Raw genomic sequence first — 20,072 nt, 5'->3', positions numbered from 1 at the left:
GACAAGGAGTCCAGAAGAGGCTACAGCTTTGATAGAATGAGCTTTGATTTGACCCTTGATAGTTTTACCATAGTAGGAATATTAGAAAGAAATGGACAGGAAAATCCCTCAAGAAATGGTCTGTTTAGAAAGTGGAAGACCCACATTTTCCATCAAAATAAATATAGCTGGTCAGACTTTTTAATGAAGGATGTCTCCCCTTTATTTTTGGGATTGGTAAGATGCAGGTAGATGGACAGATTTAGAGACATTTCAATTACACCATTTGGCATAAAAGTAGGATTAGTCCTGCGGCGAATCCTTTACTTACAAAAAAAACTAGGAAGAGAGTACACATAAGAGCTTGTAACCCAAACCCTTTTGGCAGATGTTACGGCCACTAACAGAACTGTTTTCTAAGTCCACACCTTTAAAGATATGGAAGAATCTGATTCAAAACGTTTAACTGTTTACTTTTCAAGGAGCATTCCAGACCAGTGATCAGCAGCTCACAAATATTTGAGGATAACAGTGATCCCCACTTGATATGGGTCCAGTCCTCTATAGCAAATCATACACAATCCTTTTCATTTAGAAATTCAAGTTCTTGTTGTCGGTTTTCTTTCTTGGTGTCCACTCAAAGTGGACTGTAAGTGGAGAAAGAGGTCAGTGGTGAACTGCAAATCTTGAGGAGTGTTTTGAACTGAGGTGGCCTGAATCAGGAACTTATCCAACTATGGAAAGATGTGGACAACCTGAAGCAAGCAAAAATCTGCAACAGGAGCTAAGCACTTTGTGAAAACTTTTGGTGCTATAGACAGTCCAAGAAGAGAACAAGTAAAGTGAAAATGTTGTTGTCTTTCGGCATTTCCCGGTTAGGGGTTGCCACAGCGGAACTCCAGTCCGCTAATGGTTGTCAGTAGATTTTGACAAACGCCGAGGTGCCAGCTCGACGTTCAACCTTCAACGAAAGCACGCCCATTTACGCATGTCTTTCGAATGCCCACCCAACCGCGGGGAGGACGTGCAGACTCCACACAGAAGGCACTCCCTGCACTCCAGCCGAGAATCGAACGAGAGAACCTCTTGCTGTGAGGCAACAATGCTACCGCTGCACCACTAACACCCCAAAATGTACAATATCAAGAATATTCTGTGGATTGAATGAATAACAATACAATAGGGGGTTGGCATAATGGGTAAGGTGTTTACCTTACAGACACAAAGTACAGGGATTGATTCTCACATTTGACAGGGAAACTAGCTAGGCTTAAAATTGCTCCATAAGGCAGTTAGACTAGTACTTGCCTATGGAATTATGAGTGAAGATAGGAATCCTTCATGTACAGGGTAACCAAAAAGGCTGAAGGGAATATCAGAGGAAAAAAGTTTTACAGTACCAACATCTTGAATTCTGAAACTTTTAGAGGTGTTCAGAATGGATTGTTCAGAATGGATAAATCCAGTATTGTTCTTCACATTACTTCTTTTCTTGGGACAAGAAAACATCTGGTACACCTTCTCAGACAAGAATTTGATAAATTCTCCAGTACCTTCAGATATAATCAGCCTTTGTTATCTCATCACAGCCATACTGGTCATCAGTTCAGATGGTGCAGATGTGCTAATACCTTGTGACCCCCAAATGGGTTCCATAAGCAGGAACAGGTACTGTAGTCAGACATTCCACAAGCTTATCAAGTACCTCAGAGACGTCTGACCCTGAAAATCTGAAAGAAGCAGTGTGTCATCCTTCAACATAACTTTTCTTCCTAAACTGATGGAGGACACTTGAGGTAAACTACTCAAAGGCCATCCTTGCGTATGTCAATGTCAGGAGGTGTATCTTTTCAATGCAAGTATGAAGGAAAACCTATGAAAATCATTTCACACTACCACCTCTTCTCCCACTCTCAGCAAGATTAATCTGTATTGATGCACAGCTTTTAACAATAAAATGACTAAGCTTAGAAACCCATACTCACCCACCTTTTACTACACAATAACCACTAGTCCTTCCCTGTAAAACATATCTGCATGACTTCCTTACACTGCTGCACTGTACTTTAAGTACTGAAATGTACAAACTAATTACCATTCATGTTAACCTGCTTTTGTATACATCTACTTACATCTGTATATATACTGTATGTATCAATGTATCTTTTGTACGTTTGTATTAACTGTAGAGCTTTTCTCCCTGGGTCTCCACTGAAAAAGGGCTCTGTCCCAGCTGGACCAATCAGGTCAACAAATGTCAAATAAATAAAAAAAATAAATGAAAACAAATGACTGAATAGTTTTGGTTACAAAGGACTGTCAAATTGTACACTCTTTGGAAATACATTCAGAGTCTACACAAAAACAACACACTTGGGAGTACTTATCCTTTTTAAGAGATCTGTCAACAGCAGTCACATTTCTTTCTTAAAAGGCATAAAACAAGTTTTCTGAGAAAAAACAAAAAAAGAGGAAAGGTCTAAAATTGGGGTACTTGCCTGCTGACAATTGTAGGGGAAATGCACTGCATGGTTGAGAGAGACAAATAAAGTGTTCCTTCATGGACTGGCAGCAAGAAAGATCAGAGGATTTTCGTGCACACTGGTCCCTCATGTACCAGCATGTGGTTACATACATGGTTAGGTTGGTGCGCAGATATGATGAGATGACTATGCCTAATCTTTTGTGGACTGGCCAGAAGTATGGTATACTTTGCAGGATACATCCCTTAAGTAAGCAATACTGCAAAAGAGATCTAATGAACATCTGATTTACGTGAATATTTTTATAGTAAATTTGAATGCAATCAGAAAACCACATACATAAAGTGACTTTAGTAGAAACTCTGGATCCCAATTTTTTTGTCTAAAAACATGAGAACCATTTGGTCTTTTTGTTACTGAATTGTACCTTTGCATATAAAACTGGCATAGTTTGTGGGCATCCATGCAGAGAAAAAAGTTATGTACTCACCATAACATTCCATGTTTGTTGTCCAGAATCTCACCTTCATTCTTGCTGGTTGGGTTCGGAGCCGATCCTCTGCTCCGACTCTGCCGCATACTAAAGCTCGAGAACTTCAACTGGCTCGAGGGTACCTTCTTATCCCAAGATGCCTAGTGGCTGTTCCCCAGATATCGTTTGAGGACTAATCATTAAAGTAAGCTAATAAGCAAGAAGGGAATCCGACCATATGTTGCCAATCTATAATCTCCTCTAGGTCCTCCAGGAAGGGGGATGGATGGGTGGGGATGCAAGAATGAAGGCGAGATTCTGGACAACAAACATGGAACGTTATGGTGAGTACATACCTTATGTTGTCATATTTTGTCTTCTTTCTTGCTGGTTGGGACAGCGTCCCCAGCACCTTCTTTCTTGGGTGGCTCAATGGAATAAGCTCTTCAGAACAGTGGAACCAAAGGATGCCCTGTTCCTGGAGGCCACATCTAGTTTGTAACAAGTGATAAAGGTGTGAGGATTGACCCATGTAGCAGCAGCACAAATCGACTCCAATGGAAGTCTAGATTGAAAGGCAATGGAAGTTGACATTGCTCTAGTTGAACGTCCTTTAATTTCTCCAGGCGGTTCTTTATTGTGAGAGTTATAGATATAGGTGATGGTCTCAGTAAGCCATTTAGACAAAGTAACTTGAAACTGCCATGCTTCTTTTGCTGTCAGAATAGGAAACAAAACAATTATTCTGACTTTCTGAATTCTTTGGTCCTATGCAAATAAAAAAGTGCAACTGTCTATGCACATCTAATTGGTGGAGCTTGTATTCTGCCTTGTTACCATAATTAGGAAAAAATAATACAGGTAATTCAATAGATTGGTTCAAATTAGCTTCAAAACAGACTTTTGGTAAAAAGGAAGGATTCGTTCTGAGGGAAACACTATTTGTGAAAAATCAAATATGGAGGGTGAATAGACAGAGCTTGCAGTTCTGAGACTCTCCTAGCAGAAGTAATGGCTGTTAAAAGATTGTTTTCCAAGATAAAAATTTTAGAGAACAAGAGTATGCTGGTTCGAAGGGCAGAAGAATCAAGGATAATACTAAATTTAGGTCCCATGGAGGAGGTTTTCTTAAGGGTGGTCTTAATAGAAATGTACCCGAGGAATGCTTTGCATAATCTGTGAAACATTAATTAGATCTGATGTCTCACATGATAATTTGATATGGCGGCCAATTGTACTCGTATTGCAGCTGTCACTGGCCCTTGATTAAAGATTTCAGTAAGAAATTCCAAAACTGCAGGTATAAGGGCTGTAAAAGGATCTATGTGCCTTTTGTCCGCCAAACAAGAGAACTACTTCCACTTACTTGTGTACAAGTTTCCTAGTAGTCTTCTTGTGCAAAGAAACCAAAATTTGTCATACTATGGGGGATAATTCAGGAAGCCTGGCTAAGGTTGGAAGTTGAGTAACCAAGCTATCAGCTTGAGGCTCTGAAGAGCGGGGTGGAGCTCTCCTGACTGATGCGTCAGAAGATCCGGCACTGGGTCCAGGATCCATGGCTCCTCTTGAAGGTGGGGCCAAAGAAAAAGGGAACCAAATTTGACGAGGCCAGTAAGGAGCAATGAGAATTATCCTGAGACTCAACAACCTGGCTTTCTGAATAACCTTTGAAATTAATGGAAATGGGGGAAAGGCATAAAGAATTCCAGGGGCCAATCGTGAATGAGTGCATCCCTCGGTGACTCTCCCGGAAGGGAAATGAGGGCAAAATAGTTGCTGCATTTGGCATTGAAGGGCGTGGCAAAAAGGTCGCAGGAAGGTTGGCTCCATTTGCGAAAGATTTGATCCGCAACTTGCGGATTCAGGGACCACTTGGGAGGCATGAGAATTGCTTTGCTTAGTCAGTCTGCCATTACGTTGGATTTCCCCGGGATGTGTGTTGCTGTCAGAAAGCGATGAGAAGAAATTGCCCATTGCCAAACTCTCTGGGCCTCTCGACATAGGTGATATGATCTGGGTCCCCTTGTTTGTTGACATGTCACACCACTGACATACTGTCTGAATCGCAACGGTCCCTATGGGAAGACAACTCTTGAATGCTCGCAACACCAGAAGCACCACCCTCATCTCTAGGAAACTGATGTGTAAGTGGTACTTGTGATCTTTTCAAACTCCTTGGACAGTGTCCCAGATAATGCCCCCCCTATCTGGGACGCGTCCATGGTCACAGTAGCGACAGGCTGGGGAAGAACAAACTGTCTGCTTGTGTCCGCAATGGCACTTGATATAGAACAAATAAATGTTCTCAGTAAAGGACAATTTTGTGCCATCGTCAAGGGCAAATATTGTGTCTGTGATAAATGCTTTAAGGGGTTTTGTGCGAAAAATATATTTGAAATGTTTTCAAGGCAGGGCATGTAAACAACATTGTTTTAAAAAAAATCAAGTGTTTTTAATCCCCCCTTAAGGCCAGAGTTAGGAGCATTTTTGCTTACATGTGAAAAAGAAGTCCGGGAATTGTTGAATAAACACAACAAAAATTGTATTTATAATATGTCTAAGACTGAGAAGGATGCTTTGCAGTTGTTAGTGGAGGATAAAGATATTTATATCACTAAGGCTGACAAAGGTAATGTAGTGGTAGTCATGGACTACAGTTTTTATAAAAATAGCATCTACGAGTTATTGCCTGATGCTGATTTTTATGCAGAAGTAAATTGGATTGATACAGATAAAAGTTTTAATTTTATAAACTCACTGATTGAAGAATGGTTAGCTGAAGGAAGAATCAGCAATGAGTTGGCTGGTTACTTTTATGTGAGTACACCCAAGGTGGGAAGGTTTTTCGGCCTTCCCAAAATACATAAGAACTTGGATTCACCAAATTTTAGGCCTATAGTGGTCAATGGTGGTAGTAAAACTGAGTCCATGGCTATCTATGTAGATAGATGCTTGCAAAAAGCAGTGATTTCAGCTGAATCATATATTAAGGATTTGTTTGATTTTAAAGAAAGCGTGAAGAATGTTTCTCTGAGACATGTGTGGTTAGTAACTGCTGATGTATGTTCATTGTACACGAATTCCCAATGAAGAAGGAATTGAGAGGGTTACAGGAGTCGAGGGGTTGTCCTGATTTTAATGGTGAGGAGATTAGTCCGTTGGCTGAACTTTTAGATGTAATATTGTCTTACAATTTTTTTAGCTTCAACAATAGATTTTTTAAACAAAATAAAGGTGTGGCTATGGGGGCAGCTATGGCCCCGAGCTATGCCAATTTGTTTATGACTAGTTGGGAAAGAGAATTAATTTTTAATTCTACATTTGCTAGCCATATTTATTTTTACAAACGCTTTACTGATGACTTTTTTTTATGGGAAGGTTCTGAGTCGGAATTGTTGAAATTCTGTGAATATTTAAATTCTGTTACAAGCTATTTAAAGTTTTCTTTTAATAGAAATAGAATTAGTGTGAATTACCTGGATCTGACTGTGTACAAGAAAGGGGGGAAAATCTTGGTTAAAATTTTTAAAAAAAGATGTCCACAGTAACACCTACATGGAATATAGCAGTTTACAGTGTGAGCATGAAAAATAATACTGTGTTTGGTCAGCTTGATAGAATAAATACTCACTGACGACGATGAGTATTTTTTGGAAGAATGCGAGATGTTAAGAAAAAAATTTTAATGAGGGGTTACCCTATTGGGGTGATAAGTGAAGCAATAGATAAAATTAAAGCCATGAGGAAGAAAGGGACAATAAAGGATGTTGAAAGAAATAGTGAAGGAGTAGATTATAATCAGAGTTGTACATTGGAAAATTCAGTAGATATGTACAGTATTAAGCAGATCACCACAAATAACTGGAAATTTTTGAAGAATTTCCAAGAGTTAGGTGCTTTTTTATACGAGAGTCCTACTTTTGTCAGAAAAAGAGGGAAAAGTCTTAAGGATTTTTTTAGAAACCAAAAAATGTAATACTCCTATTGCTTATAATGGGATGTCAAGATGTGAAGACTGCAATTATTTTATTTATTTATTTAATTTATATTTGTTGACAGGGCTAGTCTAGCTGGATACATATCCATTTTCAGTAGAGGCCCGGGGAGAAAAGCTCCAAGTATGAGAAGATTACTCCATACAATAGTTAGAATTAAAAAAACAAGCTTAAAATACATTATAATCAATTATTGTAAATTTTTGGTACTGGGGAAAAAGACAGTAGTAAAGGCTTGGGACATTACTATTAATATCAAGGGGAATTACAATTGCAAGTCTAAATTCATTGTGTATCTAGTATGTAATTCTTGCGATGGATTTTACATAGGAAAAACTATACGTAGCTTCCATCGCAGAATTTATGAGCACCTGAGGGCAGTTGAAAAACTGGATGCAACTAATGCCCTAGCAAGACATGTTAACTGTCATAACAGAGTTAAAGTGCGTTTTAGTTTTACGGTTATTGACCAAGTTTTAAATACAAACAAGAGATGGGATGCAGAAGTGGATTTAAACTGGAAAGAATATGCTTGGCAAATGAGGCTAAACACAGGTGCAGATCCAGGTATGAATGATATGGAAAACTTTAAAGCAGTGTTATGTAAGAAAGGGTTAAAACACTGCTAATGTTTTGGGTCATGTGACTTGAGCAAACTATAAATGTGAATTGTGTATGAGAGACAACCAGGTCTGTAGAAGTTCTTTGTGAATGAAAGTGCTTACCGGTTGTTTTTGTTTTAATAAATATTGAGTGTTTTATTGTCATTCGAACTGCGTATTGGATTTATTACATTTACAATTGGAACTGTGGAGATTTATATTAATGGTCTGCCTATTGTTACTTGAGTGGACTGAAGCCACCATAGTAGATCCCTCTTGCAAGCATCTGTAATCTGTGTAGACGTGCCAGCGAGACTACTGTTATCGCCGCTGCCATTGAACCTAAGACCTTGAGGACAAATTTTGCTTGTACCTTTCTCTTCTTGAGTAGGATAGACACTTGACCACGTAGCATTTGTATTCTCTCCAGGCAATTTTGCTACCATGTCATTTGTGTTTAATTCTACCCCTATAAAGGTAATACACTGTGATGGCAACAAGGCAGATTTTTCTATATTTACAGTAATGCTCAGGCCTGAGCAGAGATGGATGGTGGCGTCCCTCACTCTGATTAGTAGATACTTGGTGGTGGCTGTCAGGAGCCAGTCTAAGTATGGAAACGCCTGGAATCCTTGATGCCTCAGGTGAGCCATGACTACTGCCATGCATTTGGTAAATACTCTGGGGGCTGTAGTGAGACCAAAGGGCAGAGCTCTGAACTGATAATGACTGGCTCCCAGCCGGAAGCATAGACATCTTCTGGACTGCCTGTCCATCTTTATATAGTAGTACGTATCCAATTGTCTTGTCCCAGAAAAGATAGTATAGACTGCAGTGCTTCCATCTGGAACTTCACTTTCTTTACTGACTTGAGTCTGCTGAGATCCAATACTGGTCTCCAGTCCAGTCTTTTTTGGAACTAAACAGAACCTTGAGTAAATTCCGGATCCGATTTGGTCTGCAGGGGACTTCTTGGATGACACTTTTCTAGCAACCTTTGAATTTCTACAGTTGGTTGACCCCTTTGACTGGGTAGAATGTCTGGGACAGACTTTGGACGGGGTGGACAGTGGAAAGGAATGGTGTAGCCCCTGGATATAATGGACTGTACCCATTTGTCTTGAGTCAATTGTACCCAGGCTTCTAGGTACAGTGATAGTGCCCCCCCCCCCCGCGACTGCCTCCAGAGGTGTACAGGCGGGCCTCCTTATAGGAGAGCTGGAAGGGCCAACCAGAGAATGTATCTGCCGCCCTGGTACTGCAGACTCCCTCTGCCACGTAGACGGTGTCTTCTGTTATTTCCCCCTCTGCCCCTAGGGGAATCACCACCACGAGTGTCAGACAAGACTCCTTTGGACTTTCAGAACCACATTTTTCCACTCTTCTGACCTCTGGGATAAGGTCTAGTAGGGGCGGAGAAACACACTCCTATGGCAGATAGTCTTGTCATCTTGTTCGCTCCTGGTGAGAGTCTCCTTTACTTTCAGCCTGAACAGGGATGAGCCATTGAATGGGGCGTCAATAAACAAAGACTTGAAGGGTTCAGCAAACTCACAAAGGTGCACCCAGGAATGTCTCCTAAAAGCTATTCCTGTGCCTGCTGCCCTACTCACTCCATCGGCCGCATAGGAGATGACGCGCATGGAGGAGTTCGTGATAGAGGTTAAGTTCTCAAGTTGAGAATTCATCTTGTCTGACATACCCTGAGCTGTAGCACCTTGCAAGGCATCTCTTAGCTCTTTAAGATCTCTCTGAAGTGGAGTAAAATGTGATAAGTAATTCAGCGACCATAGGGTAAAGGACACTGAGGAGAACATACACTTCCTGTATCTGTCCATCGTTCGAGACTCCTTGTTTTGTGGATGGACAGATGCAGAAGTTTCAGCTAACTCCTTATTGGTGGCAGCAGACACCACCATCGCATCTACTGGAACGCCCTTTGTCAAATACCATCTTCCGGGGCCATAATGAATTTGTTGGGCCTCCTTGGGACAGGCTCCACTGACTCCGGACAGCCTCATGCCTTCCGACTTACCACAGCTAGGAGCTGATCAAACAGCAGAGACATGCAAAAGGTGGAGTGACGAGAGCCAAATGCCTCCAGGTATACAGATTCATCTTCAGATGAGGAGAAGGTTTTCCATACACCCCTCTGTTTAAGGATCTTTAGGATGTCAGAGAAGGAGACATCCTCAGAGGGCAACCGCGGGGACCCTTCTGAGCCCTCTAAATTGGTATCAGAAGTTACAGACTCAGGGGAGTCTATGAGTTTCCTCTTACACTCTCTCTCTTTCGAGGGACTTCCTCGGAGGGATGTTCCAGGGAGGTCGGAAAAGGGGGTTCCTGTGGCACTGACTCTACTGTGTGGGTGATGGAGGGATGATGTAGAAGTAGACGCTGGCCCTTTAGGGGGAAGAATGGCTGGAGCTGAAGGTGGAGCAGAGTCAATGGAGACCACACTCATCACCTCGAAGGCATTGTGATCCTGGGCCGAGAGAGACTCCGCACCAAGGAGGATGGCACCAAGGCGGATGTGGGCGCTGAACTCATCTGAGCCAAAGCACCGAGAGGGAGAGTCGACTCAGACAAGGGTCCCACTCAAACACCCCCCCCCCCCCCCGGAGCCAACCAGGGAATGTCAGCTCCCAGATCCCTCGATCGAAGACAGCATTGAGATTGGAGCAAACGTTGGAACTGAGAACGGGGTGTGATTACTGGCTCTTGCAGTTCCACCACGAATTCCTGACACTCTGGCTCCAAACTCATTCGAGTCAGAGGAAGAATGGTTGGTACCTGAGATTCAATGGTTGGCTCCACAGTCCAATGGACTGGGCTCGAAAGAATTTTAGCCAGGGCCGGTGTCCGCAGTAACCTCTTCACCACCCACTCCACGTCGTCATCTGATAATCTTCTGGAGGACCAAGCGGAGTGGGTAGATGACTTGCGACTACCCGCCATGGATTGTAGTAAGGGAGATTGTGGCATCGAGTGTACTGACTCTAATGTTGGTGACAGACTCCTTTTTTGGCTCCGAGGATTCAGATGGAACCAAGGGGAGATCAGGTTTGTCGGAACTGACAATCTTCGGTTCTAAAGACACTTGTTTCTCATGGCTGCTTGATGGCTCAGAAGCTGGAGAAGACTAAGATGACTTTTTTGGTTTGTCAGATTTAGAGGCCTGATTACCTTCTACCGATATCTCAGAGTCCTTTCATTAAACCTAAGTTTCTTTCTTTCCAGCATGACCTTCGCACTGAAACCATGACATATGGAGCCGCAGACCCTGCAGATGGATTGCCCCTAAACAGTAAACACAACTCATGTGTCCGTTCGTTAAAGACATTTTCTGGGTGCATGAATCGCACTTTTTAAACCCAGACTGTTTTGTTTCCTTAGCAGACATTACTGTTAGGCTAAACCAACTACTAAAGTAACAGTCAGCCACACAAAAGGTAAAGAGAAAGTTAAGAGAAAAATAATTTTTTTTTTTTTTTAAACGAGAAGGGGAACTAGGTCGGAAGAGAAGTCTCTAAATTAAATGACAGTCTCCTCCAACCTGAGGAGATGCCTCTAACTTAAACGGCGACTCCTAAGGATAGAAAGGAAGCCCTCTAATAAAAAAATGGGCTGAAAGAGAAAAGGATCCTCTAATTTAAATGGATTCTTTAAAGGGAAAGGCCTGAAAGAGGAGAGAAAAAAACGGTCGAAAAACACACACAATTTAGGGAAAGATACTACACAAGTAAAAACACTTACAGGAATATATAAACCCCTAATTTTTTTTTTTTTTTTTTTATCAAAAGGCAGATCAAAAAAGGTAAATAGACAATAAAGGTAATAACTAACCTGAGCCAGCGAAGACTATCCCGATGCTTCAAACGGCAAACGAGACCTGGGGAACAGCCACTAGGCATTTTGGGATAGGAGGTAGCCTCGAGCCAGTTGAAGTTCAAGTTTTAGTATGCGGCCAAGTCGGAGCAGAGGATCGGCTCTGAACCCAACCAGCAAGAATGAAGGTGAGACAGGACAACATAACATCAAGTACTCACATCTGTTGAAACGATTGTGAAAGAATGCTGGTAAATTGACTGAATAAATGGGGTTTACTTTAGTTGGGCTGGATACCTCTGGCATGTAGGAAAAGCTGCTTCATAAGGAGACACTATCTTTATGCAAAACAAGAAGGAAAGGAAGTTTGGCAGACACAATGCTCATAATTCATAAATTGTCCTACAGACAAAATGACAACCAGAAAAAAATACCTTCCAAGATAGGTAGTTGAAGTTTAGAAGGAGGCAGACTCAAATTTTCCAGCAAGTACAAATTTAATAGAAAAAAAAAAGATCTTTAAAAGAAAGTTGCATCTATAAAATCTTTGCGTGTATATTTCTAAAGACTTAAGATACTAACAATAAACTACTGAAGCCTTAGTGGATAGAGCTCCAAGTTTAAAACTGCTGCTTAACTTCACTGATTTTTGGATTTTCTGCATTTAAGGTGGATATTTCCATTTTCTTTTTTTTACTTGTACTACAGTTTACTGCCTTTTAAATTCTGTTTTACTGCAAAGTTTTGTATTCTAGGAGTCTCAAAAGTTGTTGGCTATGGTCAGTTAGGAAACATTCATTTTGCATTTACTGACTGAATAGGAACTAGATCTAGCTAATTAGTAATGTATTCACCTACACTCCTCTCCAGCTACAAGGGTTCCAAGTTTAAAACTGCTGTTAGACTGCATTAGTTTTAGCTGCCTGTCCCTACTGCAAATTGCAGTTTGGAAGCCCTTCCCACTGCTAATTCTACTGGATACTGATGGCTCAAACTAATAAGGCATTCCCATTAGACTCAAAGAGTTAGCTTCCGTTTAATATCATCCCAATTCAATCTGTAAACACTAATACGGAGTCCTAATCGGAATTGTGTACTGTTCTTTTCTGCATTTTCCTTGTTTTAAGAAGTCAACTGTTTGTATTAACTTAGTCTGGGGACCACAGCCTTGTAGTATCACTCAACAGTGGAGAGAATTGCGAACTACTGCAGGATTTGAGCCTCATTTATTACATTTCTACTGCATTTTACTGTTCGCATATTACTTGGTCTGGGGACCTTAGTTTTGCAGTATCACTCACAATAGTGAGAGAATTGTGCAACTGCTGCAGGATCTAAGCCTTATATATACACTTATATTGCATTTTTACTGTTTACTGACTATACTCCTCCCTGGGATACTGCGGTGGTGGTGCTGCAGTAGCGCTGTCGCCTCACAGTAAGACGTCCCATTCGACTCTCAGCTAGAGTGTCTTCTGTCTGGAGACACGCGTGAATGGGCATACCTTCATTGAAGGTTGTGCATCAGGGCTGGCAACTCGGCACGTAAAAATCTACTGCCAATCATTAGCGGACCAAGTTCTGCTGTGGCGACCCCTAACCGGGAAAAGCCGAAAGACACAACTGACTGTACTCCTCCCTAGCTCATCTCCTGTAACGTGGGCTGAACTGTGCAGCAGTGGGTTACAGTACCGTGCAAAGACACAGGCACCTAGAGTTATAATTTTCCATATAAAACTTTATTTTCTCAAGTATCTAGCAGAATGTAGATCAGCTGATTTGCCTGCTGAGAAGCATTACCCCAAGAGAGTGCTGTTTTAGATCCGGGAGTCCAACCTTTTTGACTCAGGGGGCAATTACCATACTTGGCAAGATTTGGGAGGCCACATTATGTCCAATATGTAACTGGACAGTCAAAACAGTCTGGCAAAGGACATATTGAGGGCCATATAAAATGTTTAAGTGGCCACACTGTGGCCCTAGGTCCACCTGCTGGACAGTGTTTTAGACCAATCCTAGACCTCCCCCACCCCAAGCCCAACAACTCCTCCCTGCACTACCACAGACAGAATTAAAAAAAAAATAAATAAAAAGAGAGAGGAGCCACTGTCATGGAAGTGTGCTTTCCTACTGTCTCTGTAGCCAGCCTAGAGAAAATATGCATCCTGAGACAATGCAGCAATTGTCTCATATTTAATGACAACCACCTTATTCTTAAGCAGAATGATGCACTATGTGAGAGATATAATTACACTGACTTTGGAAGCAAAGTTCTTGCATACAGACACTGACGTCTCCAAAACAGGTTGCCAGCAACACACATACACCACCTATTGTAGCTAAGAAACAAACTCACATATGCTGAGGCTCTTAAAAGTAATCTACCCAAACCTTAAAAGCTTCCCACATCTCATGAAGTCTCAACCTCTTGAGGCCTTAAGGCAAACTACCACACAACCCAATATACTGAGCTGGAAAATATTAAGAGACATGATGATTCCCCACTCACTAGGCTGAGCAAGGAGACAGGTATGGTCATTTGCCTATCAGGAGCAAGGATCTTCCAGATCACACATGCACTCAGGACACTGAACCACAAGTACCAGTAGGACTCTGTCATAATCAATGTGGGTATTAATGATACGAAACTTACCTCCCTGTACTATATGAACAGAGACACAATGTAGCTTTGGAGGTGTAGCAATCTACATAAAAAGTAAGCACACCAAGACTGGTCAAACAACAGGACATGCTTGAGCTACTGCATGTACAACTAACCTTGTATAAAAAGTCCCATACCATATCCTTGTTAGCTATAGGTCCCTATTTATGACCCAGGATAATCATAACATGCACCTGAATGTACTGAAGTTACTCACCATTCAGCCCAACACCATATTCATGGGCAATTTCAACTATCCCACCATAAACTGGGATACACAAAATCCACCAACATGCAGGCTAAAATATTCCTGGATTTTGTCAATGCAAACACCCTGACTAGCTAGTCTGCACACCTATCAGGGGTGCAAATATCCTGGAAGTGATAGAAATATGAGGGAATGTGCACTCCTCCTAGTGTAATGTCCTCACTGGTCAGATCAGATCACAAAGCAATCACCCTTGAAATAAACATTAAGCCTGAACTCCCAGCAAACCTCAGAACATTAAAGAACTTTGCCAAGGCCAACTACCTCCTATTAAGTGATTGCATAGATAAATTCCAATCCCCCCAAAGTAAGAGAACACTGTGGCCTGTGTGTAAGTGTTTACAGAAACCCTGTACAAGCATATAAATAAATGAATAGAAACAGCAATACCAAACAGAAAAAAATTAAGATAAATGCCAAACAAGCCCCCTTGGTTGACCCCCAGTATAACAGGTTGTACACAAAAAAGAAAATCCTGTCCAAAAATAAAAAGGTCTATGCCCAACAGACAATCCGTTTCAACAAGCAATTCAGGGGACTAATCACGTACACCAAAGCCAAGTTTAAGACAAAAGCAGCCTCCCAGGTTAAAAATAATCATATAGCATTTTTTCAGTTATGTACATGACTTTAAGGGGAACACTCAAGAGTGTGCTGAACTAATAATAAATGGGAACTCCCTATACCAAACCGGAGAGCACAGCAAATTTGTTGGCCTATAAATTTAGCTCCAGTTTCACCCCCATCACCCCCAGTTACTCCCCAGGAAATGCCCTCTACCATTTCACCACCAGCTATCACTAAACAGGTTCTCACTGCACTCTCCAAAGCTAAAAATACTGCATCAATGGGTTCTGATAATATCCTAGGAAGCCTCCTAAGTAGCTTGAAACATAACCTGTTAGGCCCTCTAGAATCTTTATTCAACTACAGCTTCCAGTCAGGCTTCGTCCCTATGGAATGGAGGGCTGCAACAGTCAGTCCCCTAGCAAAGAAGGGCTACCAACAGATCCAGGAACTATAGACATGTAACTTTGACCAGTCTTATATGCAAGGTCATGAAAAAATCATGGACCCGATTAAGACACAGGAAATTTTCATACATTGGACCCATCCCAGTTTGGTTTCTTTAATGGCAGGTCATGCCTACTAAACCTGGTAGACTTCTTCGAGAAGGTCACTAGAGCCATGGATGAGGGAAAAATGGTGCACTGCCTACCTTGACCTGGCAAAGACATTTCACATGACACCTCACTCTGCTATTAAAGGCAAACTCAAAAGTTTAGGCAGAAATTCCAGTGTCACCCAATGGTGAGCCAAATGGCTCACTGATACTCAATTAGGGTGGGGGGAATCCACCTCCACCAAGAGGCCTTATACTAGTGGTGTCCCACAGGGCTCAGAACTAGGACCTTTCCTGTTCAGAATACACTTATCTCAAGTCAAGGCAAATGAAGAGGGCCTCTAGCTGACATTTGTTGACTGCAAACACCAAATCCCCAAAGATGTAGATATCCTCTAGAAGGGTCTGAGACAAACAACTGCTGCCATAGCCTAAAACTCAAAGCAAAAAATGCATAATATTATATCCTTTGGGAAGAAGACTAATTTCCCTGCAAATTACAACAGTGATAACACTCCCCTAAGAGTAGATACAGTGGTATGGGTGTTGGAAACCCAGTTTGACAGTAGGCTGAACTTTGTTCACCATATGCCGATGGTGGTGAGAAAATCCTTCTACACTGCACAACTTGTATACGAGGGCAAGCATCCAGACCTAAGAAGACTGTAGTGCCACTATTCTCGGCTCTCTTTAGACCAATAATTGAATACAATGCATCCTTCTGCATGTACCTAACCAGGTATCTGCAACAGCTAGAGTGGCCACAGAGGTTCCTTACTAAAAGAATACAGTGTGCAAATAACATGTCCTATGAAGACCACCTGAAGACCCTGTCACCGTACTCTCATCTCCTACAGACTATTGACGGACGAACTTTGCCTAACCTACAAGGCATTCTCGGATCTAGCCCTGATGGATCTGCTACACATTTGCAAAACAATCATCACTGGAATCACCTGATTTAAGGATCTAAACCTAGTCTGTGACAAATGTGTTACAGAGGCAGTTATATGTCTCCGAGATTACCCCTTCCCTGGAACAGACTCCCCAGTTTCTGTAAAGCAGAGCTTGTCCCTGAGCCTATTCAAAATGCAATTTGGCCCAATGGATGAGAAATGGCAAATTCTCCCCTGGTTTGTCAGCGGTGTCCCTTACGGACGGGGGGTAGCTTTTAGATACTCCAAGGCACAAGCATTTACCAAAACCATTCTAGTATGTGGGTATTGATAACTGAAAAAAATTGGTGCATGAATGGCTAAGCTTAAAGTCTCTAAGGCCATTGGCCTAGTAACTTCCTGTGATCCTAAAGACGTACTCTGATAACACGGACACATATCAAAACTGAGAAATAATCTAGAACTGCATACCCAGAGCAGCAAAGAGGACCAAGTCCTTGAAGTAGACCCAAAACAAGAGCATATGTCTAGTTACTCTTAAATGTCCTTCTTGCACTGGGACTCTGGACAGAAGAATCTAGACAACCCTAAGTAGGAATAACACATCCTTGGCTATTAGTGAAACTAAAATAACCAATACTTATTCAAAGGGAATAACAATATGGCTGAAGTATGCCAAATAAGCCAGTAAGCAAAGTCATGAAGGGCCTCTAAGTTTCATAAGGAGATGAAGCCAAAGCACAGAAAACGACACGTTTCCAAAACTATAACAGTGACGGGAGAACTGCTTGGAAATTTTTCCACCTGGTTTTCTGTAATAAGTTCAGAATGACAAAAACAGGAGAAAAATGCAAAGGAGTCAGAGTGGACCCTTCTAGATAAGTGTATCCATGGGACCCTCTCAAATTAGGGATTAGAGAAAAGATGCTGCATTTGATGTTGGTCAGAGGCACCCACACACTGCAGCAAGGCTTTCCCAGGAACAGAAGACCTTTCGCCTCACTGATAGTGATATCTCCTAAGTAGTCTTTCATCCCAAGTAAAAGCCTTTCCTGCTAGAGAACTGGTCTCCTGAGAAATGTGACTGCCTTTCATAAAGCAAAGGAATGACACAATCGATCCCCCACTTGTTTTCAAAACGGGAGAGGAATGAATTCCACCTGCTTCCATATGGACCACACTAATGTGATGTTTTCTGAAAAGATGGCAACTGATCCACAGGGCAGGGAGTTCTGGAATGCCTGCAGTGTGAAGACGAAAGCCCTCATCACAAGAATACTTGGTGTACCCATGTTTATGTACCACAAGATAGTGGTGTCTGTCAATCAGTAAGGAATCTGAATCCCACAGATGATGTAAAGACTTTATGGTATGAATCACTGCCAACACTTATTTTATACTGATGTGCTTTACTCTGTCTGAAATATCCCACAATCCTTGCAATTGCATCCCCACTGAAATGGCTCCCCAAGGAAAAGCTGAGGGGTCTGTGCAGATTATGCTGGTGTGGGAGGAGAAAACAGGAGACAGGGATTTTAAGCCATTTCATCCCTCCACAAATGTAGTTCTGACAAAGCCAAAGAATGAAATATTAAACTCCAGAATATGAGAATGTTGGGTCCACTTTTTTTTTTTGGTAACACTATCTCTTTTCATATGCAACTCGACAGAGGAACTCATGAGAATTATAGAACTCATGAAGCCTGATATTTGAAGAAATTCTCTGACTGTAGCTCGAGACTAGTGAGGAAAAACTTGGCAAGATTTCCAGATACAAACCCACCTTTTTCTTGAGGAAGGAAATCCTTTTGAGACATGGTGTCTATAAGGCACAAAGAAAGACCATCCTATGTGAGGAAGAAAGGACGGATTGTTTGCAAATTTATCTAGAATCTCATATTTTCCAGGAGGGATGATACTGTTGCTAGGAACCCTTGGCAACTGGGAAAATATTCTGCACTAATAAGCAAGTCATCTAGAGACTTTATAAACACTCTTTGTGCAGTGGACAGCCCAAAGGTTAATGCAGAGAACTGATAATGTGACGTGGCACACAAAATCTTAGACATCTCTTGAGGTTCCTAGTTATTGGAATGTGATAAGCATCTTTGAGGTCCAATATGACCATAAGGAACTGAGCTTGGATCAGAGCAAACACTGTTTGAAGGGTCAAAATTCCGAAGTTGAAAATCTTTAGAAAAAGACAGAAGACAGATCCAATACTGGTTGTTCAACAGTGCTGGTCCTTTGGAAATCGGAACCATTCCAGAATAAAAGCCATTTTCTACTTGCACTAAAGAAAAAGCTTTGACTCCTGCATCTAAAATATTCTGGAGCACCGGAGGAAACCATTCTGTTTGACTGGGTGGGTAATGGGTTCCCCTGAAAAGAGGGGGCTTCTCTAGCCAATGCCAACTGCAACCTTCCTGAATGGCCTTTAACAATCATTTGTCTACAACAATGATTCCAAAAAGGAGCATTTGGAGTTAGTTCCTTAAAACAGAAAGATACTGGGGCAGGAAGAGGAAAAGGGAGTAAATCCATCTTCTGGCACAGTCGTTCTGCAGAAGGCACCTGATCCTTTTCTGGAAAGGGTTCTTGCTTTTTAGTAACACAATGGTAAAGCAAACTGACAACTTAAACGTGAGTAAAAAGGTAATTTATTTAGCCCTTTCATCACTGTAATAAGCTGATTTCATCAAAATAAATGAGGACATACCATCACGTACTTAACATACCCAAGAAAAACAATCCCGTGATCAATCCAGAGCTTATCTAAACAATCATATCTTAGTTTGTGAATTATTGATCTTTACTGTTAAAAAGAATTGCAACTGTGAGCGACAGTAAGCACACGACAATTTTTGTCTGACTTTCAGTACTTACTTTACTGTACTTACTTTAGTATTTAGTTGTATACTGCTTGTGTGATTTTTCTCACAGAATTTGATTTAAGTTCTCTGAATTCTATGATTACAATTGCTTGAAGCTGAATATGGATTCCTTAAATGAGTACTTCATTAATGATTTGCAAAAAGCACAAATATTTTGTGCACTACAATAAATGCTATGCATATTTAAAGATAACACCTGATGATAATGCTGGTTTTCTGTGTTCATGTAAAAAGTTGAACAATTTGCTTACTATTATTAGAAGTAAATCTAGATTTACTGATTATGATTGCAGTTGTGCAATTGGCATGTCTTGGAGAACTGCTGTTACACATTACCTGGTGAGATAAATAATGTTGAGCAAAGAGCAAATAGAACACATTTAGCAAATGTGTATATAGTCTGTAAAGATCATTCAATCTCTATGAAACAAGGCAAAATCCCTGAAGACTTTGGAATTCTGGATGCAAGTATTCAGCAATATGAAGATTCAAAATGTTTAGAAGGAAACAAAAAAGAAAGGAGGAAGTCCACAACAAATAAGGAAGAAAAAGAAACTGGTAAATGTCTGTAAAGTAGAGAATACGTACTACAAAGGACACTGCTTTGTTACATAACACACAGATTACAGGGAATAACATTTTTCTAACAGAAAAATGCATCATTTTCCAAAACAGTGGGTAGAAAAGCAAGGAGCAGATGAATAGGAAGAAATCAAAATGTGGAAGGATGGAAGAGCATTACTGTAAGAAAGAGACTGATGTTGGCTACATGGCTCAAGATGTGGATGTACAAAGCTAGCTGGATGACACTATGCTACCAAATTTAAAACACAATGAAAACAGTGGATTAATAAGACTAATGGTGATGAA

At 41.2% G+C, this 20,072-nt stretch overlaps 1 protein-coding gene across 1 annotated transcript in view; it reads right to left on the bottom strand.

Annotated features, from left to right (window-relative positions):
* CCT7 (chaperonin containing TCP1 subunit 7) overlaps positions 1–20,072 on the bottom strand; it is a 1,331,840-nt gene that overhangs the window by 513,412 nt on the left and 798,356 nt on the right. The gene's annotated exons all lie outside the window — the stretch shown is intronic.

This window comes from Protopterus annectens, chromosome 2.part2 (genome assembly GCF_019279795.1).
Source record: "Protopterus annectens isolate FY-2018-M chromosome 2.part2, PAN1.0, whole genome shotgun sequence".
Lineage (NCBI taxonomy): Eukaryota > Metazoa > Chordata > Ceratodontiformes > Protopteridae > Protopterus > Protopterus annectens.
Note: the sequence above shows the minus strand (reverse complement) of the source record. Positions and strands in the feature narration are given on the sequence as shown.